Below are 10,600 nucleotides of genomic sequence, written 5' to 3'. Positions count from 1 at the left end.
TATCTGTAGTTTATGTTGTTGTTGTTGTTGTTGTCTGTACCATAGAGTCAGAGCTGACCCATAGCTGACCCTCCAGTGGGTTTTCAGAGGTGATTAATCTCACTGGAGGATATTGCCCATTCTTCTCCTACGGAGCAGCTGCCTTGTGGGATTGCAGCACAGCTTCTTGCTACTAGGCCACCATAGATAAGATCACTATAAATTGAAATTGACACCTAACAACAACAAAATTAGACCAAAAGTCTTATGTGGATGTATTGATAACTAGTACAGATTGGAATGCACAAATTGGAAATATGCAAAAAGAGTCAGTAGTTGGAAAGTTGATCTTGGTGGTAAAAATGACTCTGTAGATTTCAGGACAAGATTTTGAAAGACCACCAACTTATTCATTGTAAATGCTTATTTTATCAACTACTGTACATGTTCATCTTACTTGCTAAAAGCAAAGAGAACTTGAAGCACTTGCTTATACAAGTAAAAAACTACTGACTTCAATGTATATCACACCTTAACAAAAATAAAATCTTTATCACTAGACAAATATACAACATTATGATAAAGGCGGGAAGTATAAAAATACCAAGGCTTTCATTTACTTGGCTTCCAAATAACACTCTGGCTGCAGTTTGTCCAAGGTGTATTTGTTTGTTCTTTGGGCAGTCCATGGGATATTCAGTACTCTTTTCCAACACCACAGCTCAAAGGATCATTTTGTTTTTCTTTTCTGTCATCCTCATTCATTGTTCAGTTCACAGATGCATAACAAGGGATTGGAAAAATCATGGCCTGAATCAGATGCACCTTAGTCCTCAAACTGATATTATTGCTCTGCAATAATTCGGAGAGGTCCCTGACTGTAGACTTTCCCTGGGCAATATGTCTTTGATTTCCTGGCTGCTTATATCAAGGGTGTTGATTGTGGATCCGAGTAAGATGAAGGTGTTGACAGTTTTAATCTTTCCTTTGTCTATCACGATGTTGCCTATCAGCAGTAGTAAGAGTTTTTCTTTTCTTGACATTAAGACGCAGTCCAGTCCACAAGCTTTGATCTATTGTAACAAATGCTTAAAGTCCTTCTCACTTTCAGCAAGCAAGGTTGTGTCTTCTGCGTAAAGCAGGATACTGATTAGTCTTCCTCTCATTCTTACGTGACATTCTTTTTCACAGAGTCAAGTTCCTCTAATAATTTGGTAAGTGCACAGATTGAATTAGTATGGAGTGAGACTACAACTCTGATGCCCTTTCTTCTTAATTTTAAACCATGTACTTTTCCCTTCCTCTGTTCAGACAACATGTCCTTGGTCTAGGTAAAGGTTTTAAATGCTCTGGAATTCCCTTTTATCTCAATGTTATCCGTAATTTTTATGATCCACACAGTCAAATGCCTTTTCACAGTCAATAAAACACTAATAGACATTCTTCTGGTATTCTTTACTTTCAGCCAGAATCTATCTGATATTGGCACTGATATGCCTGATAACACAACCTCTTCTTAATCATTTTACTTGGATCCACAATGGAAACTAAGAGAAGCACTAGTCAATAAATCAAAATTGTATTCCACTGGAAAAATTTGCTGCAAATGATGATACTTTGGAGACTAAGGTCTACCTGACCCAAGTTATCTTTTTTACTCCATTCTTGTATGCATGAATAATGGACGATTAAATTGAAGAAGTGATGCCTTTGAATTATGGACTGGACTTGGCAAAACATTTTGGATATATATATACCATAGACAGACAAAAGGGCAAATAAGTATCTTTCCTCCAAACTATGCAGGCATTCTTCTCCTTAGAAGGAGGGGGGGGGGTGTTGAAACTTTGCCTCATGTACTCTGGATATATTAGCAAGATGGACCAGTTTCTAGAAAAGGGCATTATGCTTGGTGAAGATATAATGGTTTAATTGGCATGGTGACTGGATCAATGATCTCAAGGGTGTCAGAGATGATGAGGATGACACAGGATAGGACATCGAGTTGTTATGAGTTGTACTAGAGGCACCTAACAACAAGAAGTGTCTAGCACTTCTGCAAGATGGAATATAGGCCTTCTGTCATGAGAAATATCCAAATAATGTTTCTCTCTGATTGGATTTGGGAACTCTTCTTTTCCTCTCCCCAGCACCCCAAGAGGACTGTTGCTCTCTGTCTGTTTTTTTAAAACTATGCTTAATAAAAATGACACTATTTCAACATTTTCCACAGGCAAAATTCAATTCAGTGACATTGATTTCATTCTTCAAGTTGTGCAACTGGATTTGCTATCCTTTTTCCAGATCATTCCACTGGCTGCAAAACTGTTTCTTGATTCGTTCAATGCACTTTCTGGTTAACACTCTCTTTACAATTGCCACTCAAGTCTTGCCCCAGAGGTACACAGGAGGGAACAGTCTAGGGTTCTTTCCCCATGACTCACAGTTGGCTACCTTCCAAGTTATTGCCTCTGGCTTTGGGAAACATTACACTTCTATTCCCAGCCAAATTCTTTTAGGACTCTCGCCACTCCCATTGCAGCCTTTAGTCTTTGCTCTGCTTTTCAAGTAACTCCTTTCCCAGACAGAGTAAAGTCAACTATGTTTCAACAAACCATTCACTTCCAAACTCCAGGAATACAAATCCCAACAACTTCGTCGCTGAATTCAGGGAGCAGATCTGAGTTTCTAAGCCTTAATTAGCACTCAGAGAAAAGCTAGCTTTTTTAATTCTACCAATAACTCCGCCAGAGAAAGATGTGGCAATCTGCTCCCATAAAGTTTTACAGCCTTGTGAACCCTATAAAGCAGTTCTACTCTGTCTGAAAGGGTCGCTATGCGTATGAATCTGTTAGAAGGTAGTGGATTTGGTTTTGTTTTGGAACAAGTGCCTAACTAGGTGGAGAGATAGGTGTACGTTTCCTAGCAGACAAGTATCTCAATTCTTCCCAAGTGACTCTTTTGTCACTGAAAGTTCTTGTCATTCTTTATCTTTGGCTTTTGGATCTGAACCAAAACTCTTAGACAATAGGCAAAGTCTCATTTTTACAGTCTACAGCACAGCAGGTGTGAGTGAGTTTAGGACAACATACTTCAGATTGTATTCCAAGAACTCTGCCTATGTAACCATGAGTTCTGTTTTGAGCATTCTTATGGATATCTGACCTGATTCTATAGCCAATGGTTTAATTAAGAGTAAAAGAACCCTAATAAGATTTTGGCCATGTTCTGCTTGAATACTTGTAACTCAAAAGGACTCAAACTCACTGCTGTGGAGTTGGAACCAACTCATAGGTGACCCTCTAGTGAATTTTCAGAGGCTGTTTTCAGAGCCATGAGAGGACATCACTCATGTTTCTCCTGCCGATGGAATTGAACTGCCAGAGATGCACCACCTTTAGATTACTAGTACAACTCCCTACAAACTAGGCCCAAACCTCTAAACATCTCAAAACTGACCACACTGTTTACGTACAATACTAATTGTTGGAAAGTTTGGTTTTTATATCAAGACATATTTTATCTCCGTGTAAATATCCTCTACTTTTTCAGATTTTTTCCCCCTAAACTTTTAAAAACTGGCAAATTTATTTGCCATGTGGTCTTAGGTTTTGAAACAACTATTATTTCCCTTTCAGATCTTTTTATAGACGTACTTTTTCACCCATATTTTTTTTTCAACTAATATTTATGTGTCAGCGCAAGAGGGGAAGGCCCTGTGTGAGGTGGATTGATTCAGTGACTGGGGTAATCGGGATGGGTGTGTCAGAGGCAGTGCGAACTGCACAGGACAGAGCAGAGTTTAGGGCTGTTGTAAATAGGGTCGCTGTCGACGGCACATAACAACAACAGCAAACATTTGTGTCAAGTTTTAAGGTATTACTCTTTTGTTAACCTATCTCTTGTTTTTTTCTGCTTTTCCTAATATACTGCTTACAGTATTATAGTCAGAAATTATAACATCAGGGAGAATACAGCAGGGACCATACTTTTGTCAAAAGACAATTGTACTTAAAATATCACTAAACCCTTATCAATGAGGAGACCAGACAAGTCATAACTATTTTAAAAGAAAATAAAAGGAACAAATACATTTATAGTTAAAAAATTTTGAAGTAAGTGTCTGGAGAAAAGCAAGATGATTTTTTTCTATTGTACTGGATGGTTGGACCCCTACTAGACAGAACAAAATGTCTTAGATAGGAAGTATTTTTGCATTGCTATTAGTTATGAACAACTGACTAAATTGTAAAATAGCTTTCATAGTTTCCATAGGATCAGGATCAGATAACAAAGCAAGTGGCCCCTAAAGTTTAGACAACGCATAGTTTGACACTGAAGCACAGATTTCCACCCCTCTACACATCTCTTTTTCTTTTTTAAACATAACAAAACAACAATAAGCACAGAACTTAACAGCAGTATTGTCATAAAACTGCCGTGCATCTTTTAAAAAAAATTCCTGTATAGTTATAAGAACCAGTAAAGTATGTCAATAAAAACTAAAGTTAACCCTAGCTTACTTTAAAAAATGTGATACTGTTTGTTCTACTCATGTATCTTACTGGAGGGAAAGTCAGTAGTGTGTTAATTGTTGCCCTCCACACTACTTGGGCTCTACATTTATTACTACCAAATCAGTTAACAAGTTCAAGTTAATCCGTCTTAATTCACAAGCCTAGTAGATTCATAATGGGAGTAAACAAAAGTATAGATTTTGTTTGCAAACCCATTATCTGAACAGGGAAAAGAAAAGACATATATAAATAAATGGCAAAGGAAGAAGCAATTCATAAAAGGACAAAGAAACAAGCTACTGGGTTTTCAGAAAATAAGCTAATGCTTTAACTTTAGAAGTTTTTTTTTTTTTTTAAAACTTTCTGGGAAGATAACAATTTCACAAGTTGTAACAAGTTAGAGCACACTGGTAGAGAAGGAAACAATCTTTTTGAAGATTGTATCTTAGATTAGAAGAGTTGAAAATACCATTGTTGGGTCATTCAAAGGTCTTAAATGTCAAACTGAAGAATTTATGTTTACCTCACAGGCAAAAAGAATCATTTTGAATTTTGAAATTATTTATTTACATGATTTCTCAGTCTCTTAGTTCTGCTATAAGAGAAATAGCACAAATGAGTGGCTTTAAAAGAATTGAAGTTAATTTTCTCATAGTTCAGCAGACTAGTAGAAGTCTAAATTTAGGACAGAAATTCAAGGAAAATATTCTTTTTTTGGCTCCTGGAGAAGATCGTAATCTCAGCTTTTGTGGCCTGTGGTTCCTTAGTGATCATCCTGTAAAATCTATCTTCTGCCCTTTGGGTCCTTCTATTATCTATTCTTTTTATAACTCAGAAATTATTAGATTCAGGCCACACCTACACTAAAATGAAGCTACCTTAATTGTTGGAACTGAGACGGACCTATGGCACACTTGCTACAGAAAATCAAGGACTGCAGCCTTCAATACGGATTGAAGCTCAACATCAAGTAAACAAAGATTTTCACCACTGGGATGATTAGCAGCATCATGATAGATGGTCAAGAGACTGAGATTGTTAACAGTTTTCCTGGAGCCAGAAACAACACTCTTGGTACAAGCAGCCAAGAAAACGAAAGAAAAATTGCACTGGGAAAGTCTACTCTCAGGAACATCTCCAGGGTACTGAAGAGCAATGATGTCAGTCTGGAGACTAAGGTGTGCCTGATCCAGGCCATGATCTTCACAATTACATGCTATGCATCAAAAACTGGACGATATTTCAAAGAGAAATGATGCCTTTGAGTTGTATTGCTGGACAAAAGTATTGAATATATCATGGACTGCCAAAAAGAATAAACAGATTCATCTTGGAGAAGGTGAAATCAGACTGCTTCTTGGAGCCAAGGATTCTGAGGCTCCATCCGACATACTTTGGGCATGTTGCAAATAGGGACCAGTCCTTGGAGAGGTGCATTATACTTGGGAAGGTTGAGGGACAGCACAGGAGAGAAAAACCCTCAATGAGATGGATTGACTCATTGACTGGAGTAATAGGGGTAGGTATGTTGGAGATAGTATGGTTGGCTCAGGATATAACAGGGATCAGAGTTGTTGTACATAGGGTCTATAAGAGTCACAAACAACTCTATGGTGCATAACGGCAACTACACTAAAATAACCTCATTAGTATAATAAAGAAAATCCTATTCCCAAAATGAATTAGATCTAAAAACACAGAGTTAAAGTTTATTTCAACACATTTTTTGGGGGGGCGGGAGGTGGTTTAAAGGTACCAGGCATTATTCAATCGACAACAACTGATAAACATGTGATTTGATCTGGATGATCAAATCAAAGTCCAATTTTGAAAGACAGAGATGGAAGGGCATCACAAGAAAGTAAGGCTTATATAACTTGATTTTTTTCCCTTTCCCCTGGGAACAAGGGAGCAATTATCAAAGGGAAGAAAGAAGTAAAAAATTCTCTTGAGTTTTCTCATGTGACATGAATAAAAGTAGGTTTAAGCCAAAGAAATATTTTGCCTTACTCTCTTGACAAAGCAGTTACCTGGGTAAGTATATTCCACTGGGGGTTTTGGTAGACAGTGGACAGAAACTGGAATAGACTAACTCTCTAGGCTGTAAAATATGTTGTTGTTGTTAGGTGCCGTCAAGTCATAGACGGCTCATAGCAACCCTATGAACAAAAGGCCTGAGCACTGTTCATGGAATTTCCAGAGGCAAGCCATTTCAGAAGTGGATGCCACTCCTGCTTCCAAGCCTGTTTTAATCAGGAAGCTCTAGCAAACACTGTCCACCATGGGTAACCATTAGCACATTTGGCACATCAGTGTCACAGTGTTTAGCATAAAAAGCAACCATGAGTTACCTCTGTACAGCAATGCACAGACCGGGGCTATCCCACCTAGAAGAATGTTTGACCAAAAACAATTTGAACCCAGCTTGAGGGCCACAGATTAAAATCACCCACCTTGGGCTTGGTAGCATAACTTTCTGTCCACTACGCCAATGTAGCTCTCTCTATGTTGTCGTTGTTGTTGTTAGGTGCAGCCGAGGTGTAGATGGCTCCTAATGACCCTATGAACAAAAGGCCTGAGCACTGTTCATAGAGTTTCCAGAGGCAAGACATTTCGGAAGTGAAAGCCACTCCTGCTTCCAAGCTTGTTTTAATCGGGAAGCTCCAGCAAACACTGTCAACCATGAGTAACCATTATTGAATTTGGCATAACAATATCGAGTTAAAAAATACTAGTAAAGAGAAAAAAAGATAGTGTGTAGCAGTAAATGTAAAACTAAGAGGGGCGGAGGGTGGGGTGGTGGTGGAAGAAGATATGGTATACAAAGTTTCTGCCTGAAAATAGACAAAAGAGCTAGAACCCAGGTAAGAAATGATATCTTGGTCCTCTACGCATTCCCAACATACCCTGTTGGTCAGGCAAGCTGAATTTGTAGCTCCCTAAGTAAGATGTGGGACCACTTGCACAGAGCTTTGTCAGTTTCTTGGAGGAGAAAGGGAAGTCAGGATTTATTTGCATTGTGTCTAAGGTGGGTCTTTCAGCGGAAAGATTTGATTATGATTCAGTAAGAATCACAAACAATAGTCAAGGATTTGTGGAAAGAACAAAATTAAGATTTTGACATGAATCATAGTGCTCTTATTGTTGATAATGTCAATCACATATCTCATAGGGCTATCAGGAAGTGCCTGCGATGAACAAGTAAATACGTTGCATGGACATGAGTTTTCTGGGAAAGTAAACAGATGGCAATGAAGAGACAGTGGCATAATCCTAGAGGAACTGTTCTGTTAACCCAAAGGACATCACTTTTCTGGTGTTTCAAATTCACCTTTCCTCAGAAGAAAGATGGGTGATCTTTTCTCTTGCAATTTGTAGTGTCATAAATCCTCTGAAGTGTCTGAAGTTGTTCTGAGTTGGAATTGATTCATTGGCAGTGGATAGGTGAGAAAGCATTAGAGAAGTATCTTTCCATTAAAAAATATACACAGACATTTCAAGAATGGCACTACTAAAACCCCCTACTAACCAATTTTCATCTTTATGAATGATACAAAACTACGTTTTTTTTTTAAAGTCTTGTTGGAAGTAATGTGCTTAGTTACAACAACTGAATGTGGCTGAAAATAATTGGCATGTATTACTTTTTTCGTTGCTCTTATGTGTCATTGAGTTGATAATGACTCATAGTGACCCTATGAACTATGGCTTTGAACCTTGTCTTATCCTGAGTCAAATTCACCATCTCTGATATACTTGACCTTATTGCCACAGTGGCTGTATCAATCCTTGGGATTCATGCTCTTTTGTAGTGTGACCTCTTCCAAGTATGATGTTATTTTCCATGGATGGTTCCCTTCTTGACAACATGCCCAAACTATGTGTGACACAATTTCACCATCCTTGCTTCCAAGAAACATCAGTTTAGGCTATGGAAATCTCTTGCTTGATCATCCAGCTATTTTTTTTTTCTAACTATTGTGACTATGGCATCTTTATGTGGAATTCTGAAGTGTTCAAACAGTATCATTTTAAATATGTCTCCCAGAAGGATATTGAAAAGCCAATGAGTTTTTTGAGCAGGAAACACACTCCCTTTAACTTTGTATGAGTGTCTTGTCACTACAGTTTTGGAACATATTTGTTCCTACAATATAACTTGTTGTTGTTGTTGTTGTTGTTATGTGCCGTCGAGTCGCCTGCGACTCATTGCGGCCCTATGTACAACAGCCCTAAACTCCGCTCTGTCCTGTGCCAATTGCACTGTCTCTGACACTCCTGTCCCAATTATCCCAGTCACTGAATCAATCCACCTCATAGAGGGCCTTCCTCTCCTGCGCTCACCCTCCCAAGCATGATGTCCCTCTCCAAGGACCGGTCTCTCCTCACAACATGTTACGCTAAGACTGTATGCCAAATGCTGAGTGAAAGAAAATAATGTGATAATAAAGTAAATGAAAAGGATATAGATTATTATTACAAAGACATGAAAGATAGAGGGAAGAAAAGAACTTAGACATTAAAGATACAGGAAAGAAAAGAACTTTCAAAATCTCCAAGAAGAAAGAGTATTAATCAAATTCTATTTATTTTTTTTAATTTGGATGAAAGGTCAGCATTAAGAAATTCCAAATTAACTTTTAATGTTATAACGTTAGTAAGCCCTTTCATCTGGTGATGCCTCTACACTATCTCCTTTCTGATCTCTATCTTGGTTAGAAACTCATATTAGAACTTTCAGATTTGGTAATTTGCCCAGAATTTGACCTTCTTGCCAAGAATTTGACCTCAATGAAACAAAGGACCTATCTTAACTAATTTTATTTCTCAAGTGTTCTCTTTCATTTACCTTTTAGATGCTGACATTTATTTAGGTAGCAAAATGACACAAGAAATAATTGAAATTTCTTTTAAATTTATTAGACACTGTTTTCTTGGGAAATTGTTTTTATCTTTTGCCACCATTTGCCAGTTTAGTACAATGTGTTCTCATAATTCCAGGAAGTAGTGTTATGGCTGTCAAAAAATGATGAGTTGCATAATCAGTAATAGTAAGTAGGCGAATTCTTTGAAGTTATTCCTTTTGGAAGGTGTATTAAGAATATCCACTACCAAGTGCCAATGTATACCTGCCAACAACTGAAACCTAGAAATTGAGAGACTTTGTGAAGTAAGTAAGAAAATGTGCTATAACTGTTTTGAAATAATCAAAGAGTTGACTGAGAGGAAATTGTGAAAGTACACAATGATCGCTTGTCATTTGTGGCGAAGTGTTCTGATGAGACAAGTGTTGTTACAAATCTACCTTTCTGCTGATCTTGAGAGGGTGTTTTGTGAAAAAATATGTCACTATCAAGTATAAAGAATTTTCTGCAAGGCCACTAGCAGCTCCACAGGAGAAGGATGGGCAATCTCCTCCAGTGTAATTACCTCTGAAAACCCACAAGAGTGTCATCTATGGGCTGGTTCCAACTCTACGGTACACAACAACAACAACAAAGAAGGACTCAATAATGTAATGTAATTCTTGAAGAATTGGGCAGAAAATTGAAAAATTGTATCTTTTTATAAAATTCAGAAAAGTTGTTTCTGAGTTTCCCCTCCGACACCAAGGGTCTAGTTTACAGTATAAAATCATAGTCTTTCAGTAAATAGTTCTCTTCTTCAGGGAAAGAAGGAGCTAGAGACATAAAGTCAGGGCTTCAAAAATTACTGTGTTGAACTTGAATCTGTGGGTCAAGGTCACCTTGACCATAGACTTAAAGGACTGAATCAAGCTAGGCAGAGGTGGGAAGAAGCCAGGTGGATGTTCAGAAGGATCATTAGGCATTCCCTTCTGAATAGAGGAAATTTGGATGAAAAAGATGGACAATCTCCTTTTTTTGTGATTTACTGCCTCTGAAAACTCACTATAGGGTTAGCTATGGGTGGTTTCTGACTTGACATCAGACAACAACAACAACAACAAATGAGAAATGAAGAATAAAGAATAAGAGCAGAAGATGGTAACAAGGACCTAAACATGGTAATATAAAAATGTTCTAAAGGATAAGGTAATGTTCCAAATAAAACAGTTTATACCTGACTTTCAACTAAATCAGGAG

The sequence above is a fragment of the Elephantulus edwardii genome, unplaced genomic scaffold, assembly GCF_000299155.1.
Source record: "Elephantulus edwardii isolate Elephantulus edwardi_28Jun2011 unplaced genomic scaffold, EleEdw1.0 scaffold00034, whole genome shotgun sequence".
Lineage (NCBI taxonomy): Eukaryota > Metazoa > Chordata > Mammalia > Macroscelidea > Macroscelididae > Elephantulus > Elephantulus edwardii.
The sequence above is the reverse complement of the archived record's forward strand: the minus strand, read 5'-3'. Positions refer to the sequence as shown.